Source organism: Rhagoletis zephyria, unplaced genomic scaffold (genome assembly GCF_001687245.7).
Source record: "Rhagoletis zephyria isolate East Lansing unplaced genomic scaffold, Rhagoletis_zephyria_1.1 Rzeph_scaffold_00701, whole genome shotgun sequence".
NCBI lineage: Eukaryota > Metazoa > Arthropoda > Insecta > Diptera > Tephritidae > Rhagoletis > Rhagoletis zephyria.
In genome coordinates, this window is record NW_016157785.1 from 44,923 (window position 1) to 66,506 (window position 21,584).

Genomic DNA, 21,584 nt, shown 5'->3' on the forward strand with positions numbered 1-21,584 from the left:
TGAAAGCAGAAACGTTTTCTTCAAAGTATCAAGGAACTTCAACTGCTTTATATGTACATATGTATGTAAAGAGTACTTTGAAATGTTGATTACTCATTTTATTCATAATGTTGATTAATCATAAAGCAAATTACTCAAATATTTTTGTTTTTGGTTAATCAAAATCTTGATTCCTCGAGTAACTGAACTTTTGAGTAATCATAATTTCCAATTAATCGAATAATTGAGTTATTTACATNCATACATACATATGTAGGTATGTACGTAAGCCACGCATGACCGCACAGCTGGATGCCGGTGTTCCGGTAGACGCTCAAAGCCATTAAGTGCTGGTTTATCGTTAAGGCAATGAGCTGTCAGCCACAGATGTGAAATTTATGGCAAATATTTGTAGCCTACACATTCCCGCATACATACCCTGCAGCGTGGTCGGTTACAATTGTCGCTTTCGTACTAGTTACATTACTAGTTCCAATAGCATATTATGATACAGGTAGTAAGAAATCGAGCTATTGGTTACATATTGCACCTTCTAAAGGTTATTGGTCGTTTTAATATGATAGTGCTCCCTTATAACATAAAGGAATTTGTTATTTATCATTTAAATACAAATAAATTCTGAATCCTTGTCCATGTTCTGTTTCCCTCGTGTGACCACCACGCAAATATTGAACTGAGAAGTATCAAAATAAAGCAATACCTATGTAGATACCCACTTTTACATAACTACTACTTTTTTAATTTTTTGGTTTCTTTTCAAATATCGCTAGCGTAGAGTGCAAAGTTGCTAAGTCCCCATTTAAAAATTATACAGGAGAGGAAAAAACTTCGTATAGCCATTTTCTTCAAGTATTTCGCAAAACTTTGAGTACAACATTTTGCCTGTTTAAAGCAAAGCAAACTTCCATACGAATCAGAGGGATTCGATCTTTATTAAAATATTTCGAACTTTTTTGGCCCTATCGAATTTTCGGAGCTTTTTTTGGACTTAGCAAATTTTCCTTTCATTGAATATAAACGAGAAAACATAAAACAAGGACCTTTACCCTTTTCGAAACGATGCAATATTAATTTATCTAGCCTCCTATATCAAAATATGATTTTTCATTATAAGTGAAGTTAGCAACTTTTCACTCTAAGCTAGCGATATGTTTATATAAATGGGGCAATTCACAACAAATGTCCCAGCGCCCTGACCGGTGCAAAACAAGCTACTTTTCGACTAGCTGAAAAGCAGAAAGAATGAGAAAAATAATTCGAAAACTATGATTCCTATAGATTTTTTTCAGGCTATACGATAGTACTATGCGCTTTCCAAAATGTTCCCATTTTCATGGTGAAAACTCTGAACGAAAATTTATTTGTAACTTTTCTGAGTTATGGTCATTTTTAATATTGTTTTTAGTTTTCTCAAACGAAAGATTACGTCTTTTTACATATAAATCACTAATAAGAGGGGATTATTTATTACTTTTCCGAGTTATAAAGCCTTTTAGAGCGCAGCGCGCTAATCTGCTAACCATCCGAGTCATAATAATATTGTTATAACTTTGCTTAAAACTTTGCAACTATTTGATGTTTAATTCTAAAACTTTCGCAAAAACTTCCCTAGATAGTCATCTAAAACTCAAAAATTCAAACTTTAATATAATACAACTTTTGCATTTGAAAACAAATAAGTGGTATTAAACTTAAATCCTTTGGAATAGCTTGTAGTTTATTGCATGAAAATTTCAAATCGATCGATACAGAAACGAGTGAGATATTGCGAGTTTAAATTACAATTTTTTTTTAATTATCATCAAGAATCAGTTCAGCCCAATACGAAAATTTAGGCAACGCCACGATGCAGCTTTTGTACGTTTGATCACAGGAAAAGAAATAGTAAATACAAATTTACAAATTTGAACGAATTCCTTGCAAAAATTGTTGGACCATGTAGTCTATGTGGTGTATATTGGAGTACTTACAAAAGTGTTCCTCTCTCATGCTGTAGTGGAGCAACTCGTGTCTCTGCACCAGCTTATTGTTACCCGATTACTGCTCGTGTTTTAACGAAACGTGATTGAAGTTGAGCATTTGAAAGCACATCTGCATGTCTGGCTGCAGCTGAACGTGTAGAGCTGCTCGCTGTTAGTTGTTAGCTCCCAGCATGTTCGGGTTCGAATGCCGTCAGAGCAACATGTAATTTTTAATTTTTGCTTTTGGTTTTTATTAATTTCGAAAAAGCACCTGTGAAGTGAAGAACAAAAGCACGCACAAACGAAAAAATATAACAACAATGTCATTGTTAATATGTTGGAGTAGTTTTGCGCTACTGTGATATAATGCAGAGGGGGAGTATATGGTCCTGCCTTAGGACATTGCAATGTTAATTGGATCATATTTTGTATNTTTTATGGTCCTGCCTTAGGACATTGCAATGTTAATTGGATCATATTTTGTATATGAATTGTGGTTAATTTTGGAGTACTCCTTGGTCCTTAGGGAGAACTCTTTAAATGCATGCGTGGAGTAGTCACAATTTTTTGCAGGGGATCGTCGCCTGGTTTGATTAAAAGCGAACATTTGAAAGCACATTTACATGTTGCGCGTGTAGCTGAGTGCGCAAAGATGCTGTCCGAAAGTGCCCAAGTTCAAATCTCACTATGTAGAACATATAATATAAAATTTTTATTTTCGCTTTTTTTTAATTATGAAAAAGTATCTGTGAAGTGCACAACGTAAAAACAAACTGGTACTTTTACAGGCAACAAGTTACGCAGCGGGAGTCAATTTTCACCTCCGAGGACAACTCCATGTTATATGCGACAGTAGAAAGAATGGGTGGTAGATTTGCGAGGTACCGGTATTCGAGTCCCGAAAACTGGTGAATTCACTAGTTCTGTACTAGTACTTTCCGCTGCAGGGTAAGTACATTTTGCGTATGTATGTTTATGTATATATTAATAAAAATATACATATTTAGGGCAACTTATCGGAATTAGTAATGTATCGGAAATAATAATGTCTCGTCTTTTAATAGTTGTACCTCTATGTACATATGTATACATATTTATTTGTACCCTGTGGGGAAACGCAGCAGTGCCGTACTGGTTGGTCTTTCGACTACCCTACTCCGTCGCCCAAACATTGAAATCACCTAACACAATTATTGGGTGTCTGTCGATTGCAGTTTCCACTACATTGTCCTGGAGCTTTTGGAATTCCTAGTGAGTCCAGCTAGGCAGGGCTGCCAACTTCTGCATTCTCGAAACCGGGACACAGAATGTTATGAAAGGGTAGGTAAACTAGCATATAAAACGGAATAAATGTCTATGCTTTATATTGATTATTTTTTTTTTATTTAGAACAACAAAACAATATAATATTTCATAGATACATGGAAATTTTCATATATAGAAATTTCAATGATAATTATCATAATAATAATAACTTAAAGATAAATCAATTTCTAAATAAAAATCACACCAAATTGTAAATTTCTATATACAGTGGGGCGCAAAAGTGAGTACATTGTGAGTTTTTTTTTAATATTTGTTTTTAAGTTAATTTGTTTGTTATATTTTTATAAAAATATAGTTCGTGCTTTAATGAAAGCCATATAAATCAAACTTTCAAACTTTATAAAGTATATACAGAGATCAACAAACGTTCATTAAAATGTTGAACTTTTTAATTAGAATTTTTGTAGAATTTTTTGGTACGCAGTTTTATAGCCTGTTGTTTTTAATATAATAACGCGCAAGTTTTCAGCGGCTGAAAATTGCGTTGATTTTTAATATTTTTGGCTTTTGTGGAGTTTTTAATATAACAAGTGCAATTTAGCCGCACTAAATAAATATACGTCGGCCGCTGTGGTGTAGTGATAAGCAGTGCGCGCTCCCATTCCGCAACGCCTGGGTTCAAGACGTGGTCAAAGCCACATCGCAAAAAATATAGAAAAAAGGTTTTTTCTTACAGCGGTCGTCCCTCGGCGGGCAATGGCAAACCTCCGAGTGTATTTCTGCCACGAAAAACAGCTTCTCATAAAAATACAATCGCCGTTCGGAGTCGGCGTAAAACTGTAGGTCCCTCCGCTTTATGTGACAACATCAAGGCGCACGCCACAAATCGGAGGAGAAGCTCGGCCAAGCACTAACATATGTGTAAGCGCCAATCTATTATTATTATTATTATTAAATAAAATATTGGCACAGAGAATTGGTCGCAATGTATGGATTATTTTTTTATAAAAATATAGTTCACATTACATCAAAAACAATTAAAACCAGTAAGAAAGTCTACGGACGGAGCCGAACATTAAATACCCGGCGCAAGTATTAAATATATGATTTTTACCTTTCCGAAAGGTACCGCTGCATGGTAAGCCCGGGCGTATCAATTTTGAGTAAATTAGCGTCCTTAAATTTGGAAATATTGAAGTTTCAAGCATTTCTGAAATTTACCGTTATATGAAAAGCGGCCTCAATTTTAGTCCGATTTCAATTATTTTCAACTTTTCTTTTATGTGGCAAGCACAATAACCATACCGAGTTTGGTACAAATTGGTTGAACGGTTACCGAGATACATATATGTGATCATAAGTGGGCGGCGCCACGCCCATTTTCCAAAATTTTATCATAAATGTATTTTTTGGTAAAGAATTGTTGCAACCACCAATTTTTAATAAATTATCTTTAATATTTATCGAAGATTGTGTATTTCTCTAAATTACCGTTATATGAGATGTAGGCGTGGATATTGTCCGATTTTAAAAATTTTCGGCCAGTTGGTATGCCGCACCAAAGCCAACAACTGTGCCAAGTTTGGAAGAAATTGGTGCAGCGGTTACCAAGATATACACATGTAACCATAAGTGAGCGTGGCTACGCCCATTTTTCAAAAATTTATAATATTCTTATTTTTCGTCTATAAATTATTGTAAATATCAATTTACTGTAGTTACTAAAATATCGCAGTTTTCGTATTTCTGAAACTTACCGTTATATGGGAGATAGGCGTGGGTATTGTCCGATTTTGCCAATTTTCAATACCATCCGTCCTACTCCTGAAAGAAGTGCACGCGCCAAGTTTCGTTAAGATATCTTAATGTTTACTCGAGTTATCGTGCGCACAGACGGACGGACGGACAGACAGTCAACGCTTAATCGATTTCTCTTTTCATCCTGACCATTTATGTATACATTTGTCTATATCTATCTCGATTCGTTTTGCCTGTTACAAACAACCGTTATGTGAACAAAGTTATAATACCCTTGTGCACAAGTGCGCTCGGGTATAAAAATCGCTAGACTCTGAAATATTCAATAAATTTGCGTACAATTTGGCACTGTAGTATAACAAAGTGCCAGTTAAAATTTGGTAAAAAGTCGCGTTGACTTTTGATAATTTTTTTCAGACAGTTTTTCAAAAAAAAAAACNTATTTGGTAAAAAGTCGCGTTGACTTTTGATAATTTTTTTCAGACAGTTTTTCCAAAAAAAACTATCGAAAGTACTTTAAACTTGTGCTTGAGTTCTTTTTTAAAATCCATTCGTCACTAAAAAAGCAGTCGCGTTTGGCATGGTTAGCGTAATTCACTCATTTTAACCGGGACACTATAACAAGTTTTCTTTACATCTACTTTCCAGAGTTTACACATTTAAAAGAAAACAATCAACTTTTTACGATTATCAGCTAATTGAACGGCGTTACCACAAATTGTGTGCAAACAGTCTGCAGGAAACCGCAGTAGGGTCAAAATTTCTCAACTGGACCTCGGATTTCAGTCAAGTTGTAATTTTTGCGTGAAAACTTGTGGGTAGAGAGGTTTACAGATGTGAAAGGGATTCTGAGATTTATTTTTATTTATTTCAATTTTTAAAGTTTTTATAAGCAAATATATTTTTATGCAATCTTAGACATAAAATTAACATACTCATGGTAGACTGATGACGCTAGAACCATACAGTTGCGTGTGAACTCCAAAAAAATGGACTTGATCAGATTATTTTAACACATACCAAGCTTAACCTAAAAATGCCTTAAAAATACCACAAATGCCATTTTTATTATATAAGGTTATGTTAAAAGTTGCAAATATGAGCCATTTGTTAGTTGCTCCTGTACGCGCTTGTGGCTGTAAGTCAAAAATAGAAAAGACCTTACCATTTTTTTTTAGAAATATTTTCAATAAATGCAGTTTTCGAAAATATAAACGATAATGTTTAAATGAAAAAAAAAAAATTTTCTAAATTATAAAAATATTTTTGTTTTTTAAAGCTCTAATGTCACTACGCTTCCAAAAATTTTCATCAACTTTCGTCAAATACATTAAGAGAAAATGAGCTTTGAAAAAAAGATTGCTTAAAAATATATTTGCTTATAAAAACTTAAAAAATTAAAATTTTTCAAAAAAATTCTCAGAATCCCTTTCACAGCTATAAACCTCTCTACCAACAAATTTTCACGCAAAAATTCGAACTTGACTGAAATCCGAGGTCCAGTTGAGAAATTTTCACCCAGTAGCAAACAAATTACGGCGTATACTGTCGATTAGTAAATAGAATTTGTAAAATATAAACATTTTTCGAGTTTTTTACAACGAGATATCTTTTTCTTGCAAAAAGCGGGATATTTCGCGTTCCGGCATGCGTTGTACAGGGACCGGGACATAGCTCTTAAATACGGGACAGTCCCGCCGAAAATGAGACGGTTGGCAACATAAGACGGTTGGTGCATAACAGCTACATATGTATGTGCTTCTGGAATGGGTGAGTACCGCACTGGAGGAGTTAAATCTGTAGACCAAGTACTTCCCATGGATGTTTTGAAAATTTCTGAATATGTAGCTGTGTTTTCTTTCATTACTAGCACCGTCTGTTTAAAAAAGTCCTGGGCTGCTTCGCAGGCAGGAAACCTACTCTATTTCTTATTTGGCACTTTATCCGCCCAACAGATTTTGGCCGAGTTCAACAAATCACGCCAGTCGTTTCTCTTCTGTGCCAGATGACTCCAATTGGAAATGCCAAATGAAGCCAAGTCCTTCTCCAATTGGTCCTTCCATCGCGGTAGGGCCTCCCTCTTACGACGCATCGAATATCGATGTTGTTTGAACTGATACGTTTCAAAACATCAATGTGATTCACGATGCATTGCATCGGAAAAAACATTGACGCGCATCCCTTCTGCCTAGACGAAAGAGATGGACATTGGCTTAATCTTGTGTTCTCTGGTTAGCTTAGACTTGGGCTTCAGTAGATAATACACCCTCTACTTCTCCATTCCCTTCTGGATGGAAAACGCACATGCAAAAATTGGGGCTTGATACCATATAGTCAGTGGTTTTATTTTCTATCGCGGCAGAGCTTAAGATTGAGTATGCCCGAAGGTCCTCGATCCCCACAACGCAGACTCTCTGAATCGTACTACTGAGTACATGGTGGTATCATTTAGGCATAGCTCAATGGGCATCATATTGATGACTACATTCACTGCTTCTGCGGTTAGGATTTCAGTGCCACAGTTACCATCGAGCATGCCGCCCTTTGTATGATATTTATAGGGATTTATTTTCTCGATATAATGTTGCCTTTATTCTGCCGTGGCCAGGGCTGTCAAGTTTTCATGTTCTTTCCTCAGCATCTTCACATGCATATTGCGTGCTCTTTATGTTGCCATATAAGGAGGTGACATTTTTTTCGAGAAAAAAACGCCATTAGTTTACTGATATCAAGTAGATTCCCTTAAACTCGTAAAATCTTAAAGTTTACGAGGCTGTTACGAGACTGTTTGACAGACTGAAAAGAGTTTTGTGAACGCATTTTTGTTTCGTAGTATTTTTCGTTTTCGCTGTTACAAACAACCGTTATGTGAACAAAATTAATATACCCTTGTGCACAAGTGCGCTCGGGTATAAAAATGCGAGAATTAGCACAAGACCATGTAAATACAGTTAGTGGATGAAATTTACTAATTTTATTCACATATTATTTTTATACCCGAGCGCACTTGTGCACAAGGGTATATTAATTTTGTTCACATAACGGTTGTTTGTAACAGCCAAAACGAATCGAGATAGATATAGACAAATGTATACATAAATGATCAGGATGAAAAAAGAAATCGATTAAGCCATGTCTGTCTGTCTGTCCGTCCGTCCGTCTGTCCGTCTGTCCGTCTGTCCGTCTGTCCGTGTACACGATAACTCGAGCAAAAATTGAGATATCTCAACGAAATTTGGTATGTAGGTTTCCCTTAATCCAAGGTAGGTTGGTATTGAAAATGGGCGAAATCGGACTTTAACCACGCCCACTTCCCATATAACGGTAATTTCCAGAAATACGAAAACTGCGATATTTTAGTAACTACTGAAGATAATTCACTCAAAATTGATATTTACAATAATTTTTAGACGAAAAATAAGAATATTATAAATTTTTGGAAAATGGGCGTAGCCACGCCCACTTATGGTTACATGTGTTTATCTTGAGAAATACAAAATCTTCGATAAATCAGTAAATATTGAAGCTAATTTATTCAAAATTGATGCTTGCAACAATTCTTTACCAAGAAATACGTTTATGGTAAAATTTTGGAAAATGGGCGGGGCACCGCCCACTTATGATCACATATATGTATATCGGTAACCGTTCTACCAACTCGGTATGGTTATTGTGCTTGCCACATGAAAGCAAAGCATTGAAAATTATTGAAATCGAACTAAAATTACGGCCGCTTTTCATATAACGGTAAATTTCAGAAATGCTTGAAACCTTAATATTTCGAAATTGAAGGACGCTAATTTACTCAAAATTGATACACCCCGGCTTACCATCTAGCGGTATGTTTCGGAAAGGTGAAAAAACATATATATAATATTTGCGCCGGGTATTTAATGTTCGGCTCCGCCCGAACTTAGACTTTCTTACTTGTTTTCATTTGTTTTCAGTATTTTATCATACATTATAGTACACTGAAATTTACGAGGTCGGTTACGCATAAAATTTGCCTCGTAAATTTACGAGGGGCTCCTAAATAGAGCTTCATATAAATGTTGACAGTTCGACTAGTCCCCTTTCCGACGAATCGAACTCTGGCTGAAGACCTTCGGGGTTGCCGAGGGCGTAGGCACACGATGTAGAGAGACAGAGGCGGCGCATTCAGCAGTACCACTACTTTGTTCTTGGCGAATTCGAAATAATGAGTTGTCTTTGTGACGTCATCATAGAAATGTCCGCGATTTGTTTACAAATGGCGGCCGATGGTATTTTTTCTCTCCTTCATCTCCCTTACTTTTCGCTATTGTGACGTCATCACCAGGAGGAATGCGCATTCTTGTATTCTATCATTCTCGGCGTAAGCTATTACGAGACTCTACACCAGAGGTTCCCAAACTTTTTTTCTCGTGGACCCCTTTCAAAAATTTACTGGTCTCGGTGGACCCCCTGCTGATACATTTCTAAATATTCCCAAAGCCCGTAAAAAAATTAAATGTGAAAATTAGATCTAACAATGTAAATTTGTATCGTGGGTGAATTCAAAAACTAAACTCAGAGTCCAAAATAAAAGTAAAAGATTTTCTTGTGTTCTGTTTATAAAAATAATTTGATTACACACTTGTAGATTTAAAAAAAAATAGAGCTCGTAAATACATCAAAATACTCTCTCGCTCGGAAGAGTTATATTTTTTACGAGTACTGCGATCGCTAGCGTTATTTACATTATCTTCACCATAAACTCATCAAANTACTGCGATCGCTAGGGTTATTTACATTATCTTCACCATAAACTCATCAAATGTTCGCCTCTCTCATGATTTTGCACGTGGAGTATATGTAAAATAGTTTATTTGTGTTAATGCCATCATTTTTATTTTTATCGCTCCAAGCAAGGCGAATTAATATAAGGTGATAGCAGGAGTACAAAAACAAAAATTTACATGTGTTTTGTTTTTGCTTTGGCGGCATAAACCGTCAAAATCTGTAAGAGTGTGTGTAGAAATTCAAACAAAATTTTTCAATTTGATATCAGAAGCCGTGCGGCGAAACACATACACAAAATCAGCTGAGCTAGTAACACCACCTTATATAAATTCGCCTTGGCTCCAAGTTTTAAAGTGAGGCGAAAAATATTTGTCACATTTTTAAAAAAAAAAAACTTAAAACATCAAAACGGCTAAGCTTTTTACGCCAAACTTTTAATTCAGAAACTGACAATAGAGGTAATATCGAGTTTAAAAAAGTCGACGGCAAATAAACTCGCAAGCAATAAGCATAAAAAGTGTTCCACCGTCTCATCTTCTTCAATGCAAGATGGGCAAATGGACTTGTCATTTACGCCTATCGCAGTCAGGTGTTTGTTCCGCGTAGTGACCAGTCACCGGTCCAACAAGTTGTCTGCAGTGTCGTCTGCTCAGTGAGAGCGAAAAATTAGATAAACCTTGTGAGATTGAAGGCAACATGAGTTTTGCCCACCAGCATCCCCTGGATGCCTATCAGTCATTTCTGAGCGAAGTATTCACCCAGCTTCTGATGGTGGCTTCGATTGCCGAAGGTGGGAGTGCTAACACTGGTTGCGGACCGAGGAATGCCTGGTCTGAGCCAACTCTGGCCAAATGATCAGTGACCTCGCATCCAGAGTAAAACAACCTCGTTATCTTCACCATCATATTTTAGTCGAGACTTGCATTGCCGAACTAGTTCGGAAGTACTTAAATAGGCTGGTCAATGCCTTAAGTGCAGCTTGGTTGTCTCTGCAGTCACGTAAACTCCTTCCCCTCCACCTATGTTCCACCCTTAGTTCATGGCTTTGAGTATTGCAATTACCTCAGCCTAGAAGACCGAAGAATATTCCCCTACAGAAAAGTGAAGCTTATCTCCATTAAACTCGAAAAAGACCCCAGATCATGACCCAGAGTCAGTTTTGGAGTCATCAGTGAAGAATCGACAATGTGTGAGTCCGGTCTTAGCGGTGGAATAAAACCAGCATTCAGTCTCAGGGAACTTAATGTTATAGAAACTCTTCAACAAAGGTAATGGTGGCGTACTATCCTGTAGCATTGAAAAGACACAAGTGCTTAAATCTCTGCCGCCAGCAATTTTCGTCGCGCCCCACTCATTGTCCTACCAGCATTCGGTAAGTGCAGCAGTGCCTCGAGAGCACTATACACGACTAAAAAAATTATTTACATCGAAACAAGATAAATCTTCGTGGACCCCTATTTAAACCTCATAGACCCCCATATTTTTTTCATATCACTGTGGACCCGTGTCGAGTCTTCCGTGGACCCCTGGGGGTCCACCTGGACCACTTTGGGAATCACTGCTCTACACCTTCACATCTATCTCTACTCATTTTTGCTGCACTGCTAGCGGCGTTCTGCTACCTTCGTCGATGAAAAAATTCTAAAGGGGGTATCTTGCGACATCGCTGAAATGACGGGATGAGTGAACATGGCGTACTCCTCTACATCCCCTTTCTTCAGAGGTTCTGAGAGCGATTTTGTTTGTACTTCGCAAGCTGCCATAGTAGCACTACGTTCCGTCTGAAATTTCTCGTATTCTTTCACCGTGCTCATATATCTAAGTTTATCTTCCGCATTGCGCTCATCTACACATCGGGCTGCTGCATTTCTCTCGCCGTTGCCTCATGAACGCGCGGTAACCTACTCAGTAGTAACGTTTTATCAGAAGTATGCAATTCTGCGTTTTCCTCTAGCGTAGCGAACCGGCATTTACTAACATATCTTCATACATATGTATGCATAAACAATTATGCATCACGTTGAATTCGCCGACAAGCTTTTTTAAAACCGAAGTAAATCAATGCAAATTGTTAGTAATTTTCATTAGAGTTTGAGTAACTCCTTTCGCTATTTGGCTTTTAGTAACTTTAACGAAAGCTTAGCTTATTTTATTTCTCTTGCCATATGTGCAAAAGCACACATAGCGTTGTAGTATTGATGTTTTCAGTCCGGGAGGAAGAGTATTTAAGCCGAAATTGGACAGAGGTATGCAACAAAACCAAGGGTTAACGCCAGACTTGAAAAAAGCGAACACCTGAAATTAAAGGAAAATAATAACAAAATCAAATTTTGCTTTAAAATATCAAGACGTCAGTTACCTGGTACACTTTATATTAGGTTTGTTCCACAAGCTATTTGTAGAAAAACTCGAGCAAAGTAGTAGCTTGTGGAACAAACCTATTATTTCACTATGCCTACTGACAACCACGAAACCGTAATATAAGCAAATAAATGTATCACTGAAAATCGTGAACGTGAATTGTTGGTGAAAATGTTGGACCAAAATATTTCCGTAAAAAAAATTAATTTTGGGTGGGACGTAGTTCGTCGGGTCTGCTAGTATTTCATACATAGCAAAAAATTATTGAATTTACTAATGGATTACGCGAAAATGATACGTCGCGGCGTAATACCTTGCACTACAATTTTGTAGAGAATTTCCTTCTCTACAATGTGGTGTATTTATCTTTTTGATTAACGCATTTGATTTGACGCAGGCAGAGTTCTTGTCGTTGAATTGGAAGAGATTTGATAGTTTTTCATTAATTTCAAAAATCGAAAAAAAATTAATTTTTTTTTAATATTTTGACACTTTGGATGTCAATTCCTCTTTTGGGGAAAACCATTGGAATAAATACTAATTCCTCTGCCGGAAAGTTATTCGTCGTTATTCCATAGCGAATAATTGAGAAAAAAGTTATTCCGCCGTCGCACAGCGCCGCCTGCCTAAGTGGGCTAAAATCGAAAAATCCTTTGTCTGCAATTTGAACGTGTTTGGTATTTTTGGAAAGGTAATTTATCCACTAAAAAGAATTGAATAGAAATGTCCCTATAAAATGAATTATTTGCCGCCAGGAAGGCACTAAAGTCGACAAATTTTATGCTAAGAATATTAATAAGAGCATAGCCATGTGTAAGCTCTTCCCCGAAACAAATGTCCAAAATACATTCTTTGAAATAAAATGTTAGTTTGACGTTTTTTTATTTCCATATAGATAGTAGAGAGCTGCAGGGCTAAAAATTTTGGAATAAAAATAAACACAGAGTGTTCCTGCGGTATTCCAGAAAAAAATTTTTTTTAATGAAAATTTCAAAAAGTTGTAAATTTTAATAGAATGAATAAAAAAACACACGTAAAAATATGTTATTTTTTATTTTTTAGTAAATAGTGTGGGTTTTTGGCTTTCGAAAGAAGAAATTAAAAGTTGCTAATTTTTTGTACTTTTTGAAGTAATGCGTTTTTTGCTAATGCATTTTTATTTTTTGTCAGTGCCATCAGATCTGCACGATTCGTTCTATATTCAAAAATAAAGTGTCAGATTAAAAAGCTTGATCTGTAGAAAATAGAGGTTAATTTTTTTAGAGTTGCAACATGTCGGCCGCTGTGGTGTAGTGGTAAGCAGTGCGCGCTTCCACTCCGCAACGCCTGGGTTCAAACCCTGGTCAAAGCAACATCGCAAAAAATATAGAAAAAAGGTTTTTTCTTAACAGCGGTCGTCCCTCGGCAGGCAATGGCAAACCTCCGAGTGTATTTCTGCCATGAAAAACAGCTTCTCATAAAAATACAATCGCCGTTCGGAGTCGGCGTAAAACTGTAGGTCCCTCCGCTTTGTGTGACAACATCAAGGCGCACACCACAAATCGGAGGAGAAGCTCGGCCAAACACTAACATATGTGTAAGCGCCAATCTATATATATATATAACATATTAAAAAAAAAATTCAATTTTTTTAATAAGTTAAATGAATTATTAAGAGATGNAGTGTAAGCGCCAATCTATATATATATAACATATTAAAAAAAAAAATTCAATTTTTTTAATAAGTTAAATGAATTATTAAGAGATGGGTATTTACCGAAATTTGTAAGGGTTTGAAAAGGGTTTATTTCTTAACTACGTGTAGAGGGTGGCCACCTGTTAAAAAATCAATTACCATTGGAATTAAAAGAATTAGGTTATTGAAATAGCTAGGTATTAATCACCATATGGGAGAGGTTTAAGAAGGTTTTAGCTTGCAAATATTACGAAGAGGGTTACCACCTATTTGTAAAGTCAAATTTAGTTAAACTAAAATAACAATTGTGTCCAACCAAAGGTTTACGACATCGTATGTGTTATTTTATAACAAATACATACATTGTGAATCAGTGATTTGTTCTGATAAAATTACTGGACTCTTAAATTAACTAAGGAATGTTTTTACTCTTCACTTATTTCTTGCTTAATATGCCTAATTTTTTCTTTTGTCTGATACCCATATTGATGTACATATTCCAGTTACCTTATTTCCGTAATCAAAGTGATCTTAATTTGGTAAACTTGTGTCACCCCTTCTACGTGTCGTGTAAAAGTAAAGCATTTTCAAAACCATTTCAATTCGTATTATTATATATATTGAACTTATTAAATGATTTTGATTAAATTTATGACAGGTTTTCCACCTTTAAAAATAAATAAACTTTATTGCTTATCTACAGGCCAAGCCCTGTCATTTGACACCTCACTTTTGAAAATATAACGAACTATATTTACATACCTATGTAAATCAGAGTACGAAAATAAACTGTACAAAACAATTCCCATTTGCTCATCGATCATCTTATAATTTTCCCCAAAGAGAAACGTTTGCTTTTCGTTTGTGACAATTGTACCATAGGGTACGTTTTATATGTACGTTATAGGGTACGTTTCAATTACGTGAAAAATATTTTTTTCTGTGAACTTTCATATCCAATTCAATTAAAAAACATTTTTATTTTTTTTTATTCATTGCAGCCATTCGTTTTATGTTTAGTTATTGGTAGTTAAAATTCAGTTGCATAGTTATTAAAATTCAAGCAATGATAATTGTAGCAATGGCTACTTTAAGTAAGTATAATTAAATGAAAAGGGAAGATAGCTAACTGTTGATTGGTTGCCCACGGCTATATCAAGAGCGGAACTTGCGTCTACGTCCGCGGCTGTTGTTCGACTGCCTGCCATCGATATTATTCTGCGTTATGGTCTGATTATGCATACTTCGCATAACTTCGCACAACTTCGTATAACCTTCAAACTGCAATTTCGTATGTTCTTTTTATGTATTTTGTATGTATACCATTACTCAGGAATTAGCAGAACTTTTAAAAACTTAGCGATCTGTTTAGTTTAGATTTTGCTTTACGTTTTCTTAAGTTACATTTTTATTGAACTGGTACAAATTGTTGTGCGAAGTTATGCGAAGTATCCATAACCAGACCTTTATGCTTGAAATACAATACCGGCGAACGGCAAACTTCGCCGAATTGTGCGATGCTGTCGTTCACCGTTCGCCCAGCTATTTCGCCTACTTAAACAGAATTAGAGCGGTAGCGAAAACAGCTGATCCCATTTAGTCGCCTTTATAATTTGGGTGACCATATTTAGAAAAAACTGAACCATATTTAGAAATGAGGAAATGATAACAAATATAAATGTAAAACAAACAAAGATTATTATAAATAATTTTTTTCAAGCCAGATTTAACGAATCCACAACTATATTTTTCAAACAACAAAAAAGATCGTGTTTAGGTTGTTTTCTTTTAAAACTTTGAAAGCAAAAAAGAAATACGGCCACCTTTGGCACGCAAATCTATCGTCATGGAACGCCGCCAAGCGAACTTCACATTTCGGTTTGGCTGTGTTCAATTTCATATGGTTGCGGGTGTTCTAATTTTGACAGCGCGAATTTTGCTGTGGTGAGTTCGCCGTTCGCCGGCATTGTATTTCAGCTATTACTGCACATTCCCACACACGGCCATTCTGCACCGCTGGTATGTTCATCTTCATCTAAGTTGGATAGTTTGCCTTCTCGCACCCACGCTTTCATCTTATCAGCACTGGTGGTGGTTGAAGAAGGCCCGTCTCCGTCGCCTACCTTCTCAACTTGGTAACGATCAAAGCCTTTTACAACTGTGACTCTGTAAGGGTCTAGAAACTTCGGTGTGATTTTAAGCCCGACTTCGAACTGTGTACGTTCGATAGCTACAAGATCGTTTAGTTTATAAAGTTTTGCGGCTTTACACTCGGTTGAACTGGTTTCTGTTTTCATTTTGAATCTTGCATATTGCCTGTTTTGCGTTTTCACGTGCTTCTTCTCTATTCGCATTGTAGCTTAGTTAGTTCTTCAACTAACTGCATGATTTTCTCCTCATTACTTGCCCTCATCTTTACTCAAAAGGAGTTGATTGAATAGCTCGATGAAACGTGTTATTTAATACTCTCTGTAGCACTGTCACCTGCTGAAACCATGATAAAAAAATAGTAAGGTAGAACCGCTGAGAGGAATTTTTCGAATTCTTGACGTTTGCAAACAATTTAATTTTAAAATTTTATAAACAAACTCACACACACATTCTCATTTTCAATTTTAACCCCGCAAACCACCGCAAACATATTCTGAGCGCTCAGAATATATGAGTCGGAAAGGAGTTCTAGGTAAGTAAGAAATATGGGTTTCAAAAACAAACATTTTTTTACTCTTATATGAATCTTTTAGGAGTCATATATGATCCAAGTTATGAACCAGCACTTTGTGCCAGTATAAAAACAATAACGACTAGAAATTTATATCTANAGGCGAATTAATATAATGTGATAGCAGGAGTACAAAAACAAAAATTTACATGTATTTTGTTTTTGATTTGGCGGCATAAACTGTCAAAATCTGTAAGAGTGTGTGTAGAAATTCAAACAAAATTTTTCAATTTGATATCAGAAGCCGTGCGGCGAAACACATACACAAAATCAGCTGAGCTAGTAAAGCCACCTTATATAAATTCGCCTTGCTCTCAATTTTATATGATTTTAAAATGTTGGCAAACTTAAAAAAAAATCATGGCCGACAAATTGAGAGAACGGTTTAACCTTACTAGGTTTTTTTCATGGCTGAAACCATTTATCTGTTTTGTCTACACCGAGTTTCGTTAGGACAGATATAATCGTAGAATTTAGCCTCTCTACCTGGCCGTTGCCTCTTGGCACGCCTGCGGTTACATGCACAAGCTTCACTCCATGGTTTTTGCAGTAATCCCTAAATATATTGGATATAAAGGCTCCACCACGGTCTGCGATTACTCGGCTGGGATAGCCAAACGTGTCTGCTACTATTTCACATTTCTTGACATCTTCGTCTGCGCTAAGTGCTCTAGTTGGGCAAAGCCAACAAAACTTCGTAAAGCTATCAACTATAGCAAAAATATATCGGTATCCCTTAGTTATTGTACTTAAAGGGCCTAAGTGGTCAACATGAAAGGTTTCCAATGGCTGTTCGCCTTTCGGTATGGGGTTGAGAAACGATTCCTTCTTACCTTGCTTCCTTTCAGCCAGGATGCACTTTACACATGAATCAATACACGACTCGATTCTTTTAGTTAGATCGGGTATATAATATTCACGTTCGATCTTTTCTTTGGTTTTTTGTAGGTGAAAATGACCTTCTTCATGCGCTGTCCTAACAATACTGTTTCTCATCCGTTCTGGAACGAAATATAAGAGAGAACCATTTAAATTTTTACACAATATACCATTTTGGACTATGTAGTCTTTGTAAGGGCCGTGCTTCAAAGCCTCCATTATTGCGCATATCTTTTCATCCTTTGACTGCGCTTGACGTAAACGCACTGCTGCACCGTCTGCTTGCATGCATTATGTCGTCGGATTTCTGCTGATAGCGTCAGCGTGTCGCATTCTGGTACCAGAGCGATGTTCCACCTCGTACTGATAGTCCTCGGGTAAAATCGCCCATCGTGCTATGCGTGTAACTAGGTCTTTCTTCTTCAACGTGAGAGCAAACGCTTTGCACTCAGTAACGAGTTTGAAAAACTGGCCCAATAGGTATGTGCGAAATTTTTTGACGGCTTGCACCACCGCTAACACTTCCAATTCGTAACTGGAGTACTTGGCTTCAGCATCGCTCATTTTTCTGCTCATGAAGCATACAGGATGCAGCTGCTCATCTTCGTTGCTCTTCTGCAGCAAAATGGCGCCATACCCGTGCTGGCTTGCATCTGTATGTAGCTCAGTCTGCTGACCGTACTCGAATATCTTCAAAATCGGAGGATTGACTAATTTTAATTTAAGCTGGTTAAAGGCGTACGTCTCCGCGCTTCCAAAACTAAATTGTACACCATTTTTTAAAAGTTGACTTAGCGGTCTGGCCACAATTGCGTACTCTGGTATAAACTTTCGGAAGTATCCCATGAGACCCAAAAAACTCTGCAACTGTTTTGTAGTTCGAGGCTGCGGGAAATTCATCACGAGAAATCTTACCAGCTTTCACAATGTGACCTAAATACTCGACTTCGGATCTCAAAAATTGGCACTTCGACCATTTTATACGCATGCCATTTTCCTCAGCACATTTGAAAACTGTCGTCAGTCGCTGCAATCCTTCTTCCATGGATTTAGCAGGAATGATTAAATCAACGATATAAACGATAACTATATTCGCATATATTAGTTCTCTAAAAGCATAATTTAAGTAACGCTGAAATATGCTAGGAGAATTGCACAGCCCGAAAGGTACGCGTTGAAACTCGTACTGGCCTCCTTGCGTTACGAATGCGGTAAATTTTCTACTGCTTGGTTCTATTTCGACATGGAAAAATCCATTTTCCAAGTCAATCGTGCTGAACACCAACGCTCCTTGCAACTTATCTGACTGATCCTCAATTATCGGCAGTGGGTAATGATCGTGCCGTATCTTTTTATTCAGCTCGCGGAAACCTATGCACAGGCGATGTGACCCATCCTTCTTTTTTACAAGGACAACTGGGCTTGCATAATCGGACGAACTTTCAGTAATGATTCCATTCTGTAGCCACACCCTGACTTGTTCATCAATAATCTTTTGTTCATGCGGTGGTAAACGCCTCGGACGGGTACGTCGTCCAGTGAAATAATCTTCATCTGCACTGGTGAATACTTCGACGCTGTTGGTGTATAGTCGTTAACCATCTTTTGGATTTTATTTGCTACGGGNCGTAAAAACGGGTACGTCGTCCAGTGAAATAATCTTCATCTGCACTGGTGAATACTTCGATGCTGTTGGTGTATAGTCGTTAACCATCTTTTGGATTTTATTTGCTACGGGCTTGTCGCGGATGTTTGATAAATCAAGCTTATTATCTGCTATTTCAAGTTTTATGTCTGCCAAGAAGCATGCGTTTTCAGATTTTGTGCATTTGCATCCCTCCGACGCATTCACCTTCTTTACGATTGTCAGTTTACCCGCGTCTATTTTTACAATTGCTTGCCGTATAATATTGCCGCCCAATATTATATTGTGCTTCATGCTGCTGTCATCTACGATACGCGCTTTGACATCATCATAGGGTTCGCCACTTATTAGCGTATTAAGTTTGCAAACACCTTTCGTACACACCTTGGAGTCTAAACCAGCCACAGAAATAGAAACTTTCCTGTCAATAGACAGCGGTTTTAATATATTGACGACGGACTCTTTAATAATGCATATATCACTCCCTATATCGAGCAAGCTGTCAATTGCGACCCCGTTGACCTTGACTGGAATGCACATATTATTTACCGAAATAACACTTACCGCGGACGAGTGTGTAGCTTTTGGACAATCTCTACGCTTATGCCCGAACTCATTGCATCCGAAACATTTCGGCCCCTTCTCTTTCTGCGGACACATATGAAACTCATGTTCGCTTGAACCGCAGTTAAAGCAATATCGCGATTTTGCTTAAGACTGCACCGCTCTAATTTTGCCCACACTTCGGTCGTTTTGCAAAACGTGTATTTTCTCGTTGCTGGTTATCACCCTTTATCTTTTCGTAGATTATTAGCTTTTCCTTAAATTCACTTATAGAATTCGCGCCGTACAAAACCGCTTTATTGTTGTTCGTATCGTTGATACCTTGTATGACATAACTTATGATGGAAGCCACGTCAACATCTGCTTGAGAGGCTATGTCGATCATCTTATACAAATATTCACGGCATATCTCATCCCCTGTAGGGAAACGAACTAGTGCGGAACTGGTTCGGTTCTAGTGCGTTTGGAACCATGACTAGTGCGCGTTAATTCTCTTTTGCATGCTAGCGACTGGCGAATTTAACATTGCGATGTCCTAGGAAGTGTCAATTGTCCCCCGTTGCATCCCTTTGGCTCTAGTTCCGAACCAGTTCTAAATTCGACAGATAAGATCTAGTTCGTTTTGCATCCCTTTTTCTATAGTTCCGAACCAGTTCCAAATTCGACAGATGAGATCTAGTTCGTTCTGCATCCCCTTTTCTTTAGTTCCAAACCAGTTCCTAATTCGACAGATGAGATCTAGTTCGATCTGCATCCATTTTTTATAGTTCCCAACCTGTTATAAATTCGTCACCTTAGATCTACATTTCTAATCAGGCTTGTCGAAACATTCCCCTTCTATATTAAATACGATCGGTTGAAGGAAGGACAATACAATCACAAATGTTTAAACGCATTTATTAAAAATTTATAAACCACATTAGTAGTAGTAGTAGTATTAAACTTAAGTAGTAAGTAAAAAACAAAAGTGCGTTCTGCTTAAAAGTAAAAATATTAGTTCACTTTGTCTTACTTGTCTAAATTTAAGCATATTGATTTTTAAGTAAATTCAGTTCTTTTTAAGCTTATATGTATATGAAGTACTTCGAAAGTTTTTGTCGTACTTAACTTAAATAAGATATACAGTCAGTCAATAAAGTTTAAGTACAGTGAAGTTTTTACAATACAGGCAACAATTTTGTAAATATTTTATTTTTCCATATTTTTTTATAAAAATATGGTTAATTCTACACCAAAAACCCCAAAAATCAGAGTTCCAAACCTTATGCAAAATTAAAGAAAACTCTGCGAATTTCCATCCAAGTATTGCAATTTACACTCTTTAGAAAAAAGTTAAGTACTCAGTTATTAGCCCATTCAATTTTAATCTAACAAAGTGCAAGTTTGAGGTAGCTAGGACTTACCATTGATATTTAGCATTTTTTTTGTTGTTTGGTAAGTCTTAGCTCCCTCACACTTGCACTTCTGATTTGCTTGACCTTGGTTTGACGGTCCAAACAGGAAACTTTATTTACGGTTGATGGATAGCTCGTTTCCAATGGATGATGGCAAGAAAGTGGCTGACTTACGTGTACTGATTTTGTATTACCGGCTTATGGTGACTCAATTGCTGTCAAATGAATAGTCCCGATTTGATGCTCACAACTTCTTTATTCTACGCAACAACATGGCTGGGGATTTGTGGGAAGGAATGTGACGGCACCTTTTGTCTCTATTAATTTCCACTGAGGGGTGAGTATCGCCTCCCCGAATGCCGCCAGCTTTTAATACCGTTCTTGCGAGGGCTGATGAGTGTGGTTCGCTCCGTGTCCAATTCCAAAAAGAAATATATTTTTCTAGTCTGGTGGTATGTCACCACCGATTCTTTTATCGTATGTCAGTGTGGACGTATTCATAGTGGCCATGTCAATTCGTGTCTATACTGATATAATCGTTCGTGTCTTGAATAACTATTGGTTACGTACATTCATCTGGCAATCCCCCCCATTTTGA

At 37.0% G+C, this 21,584-nt stretch overlaps 1 long non-coding RNA gene across 2 annotated transcripts in view; it reads left to right on the plus strand.

The window, feature by feature from the left end:
- The first annotated feature begins 2,745 nt into the window (after positions 1 to 2,745).
- The window catches only part of LOC108361128 (uncharacterized), a 114,546-nt gene continuing 95,707 nt past the window's right edge, over positions 2,746 to 21,584 (plus strand). The window contains exons 1-3 of one of the 2 annotated variants that reach the window (XR_001847235.1): positions 2,746 to 2,909; positions 2,969 to 3,281; positions 3,351 to 3,394. This is a non-coding gene — a long non-coding RNA (uncharacterized LOC108361128). Of the gene's footprint in view, positions 2,910 to 2,968; positions 3,282 to 3,350; positions 3,395 to 21,584 lie in introns of those variants that run through there. The other variant, XR_001847236.1, reaches the window with a different exon arrangement.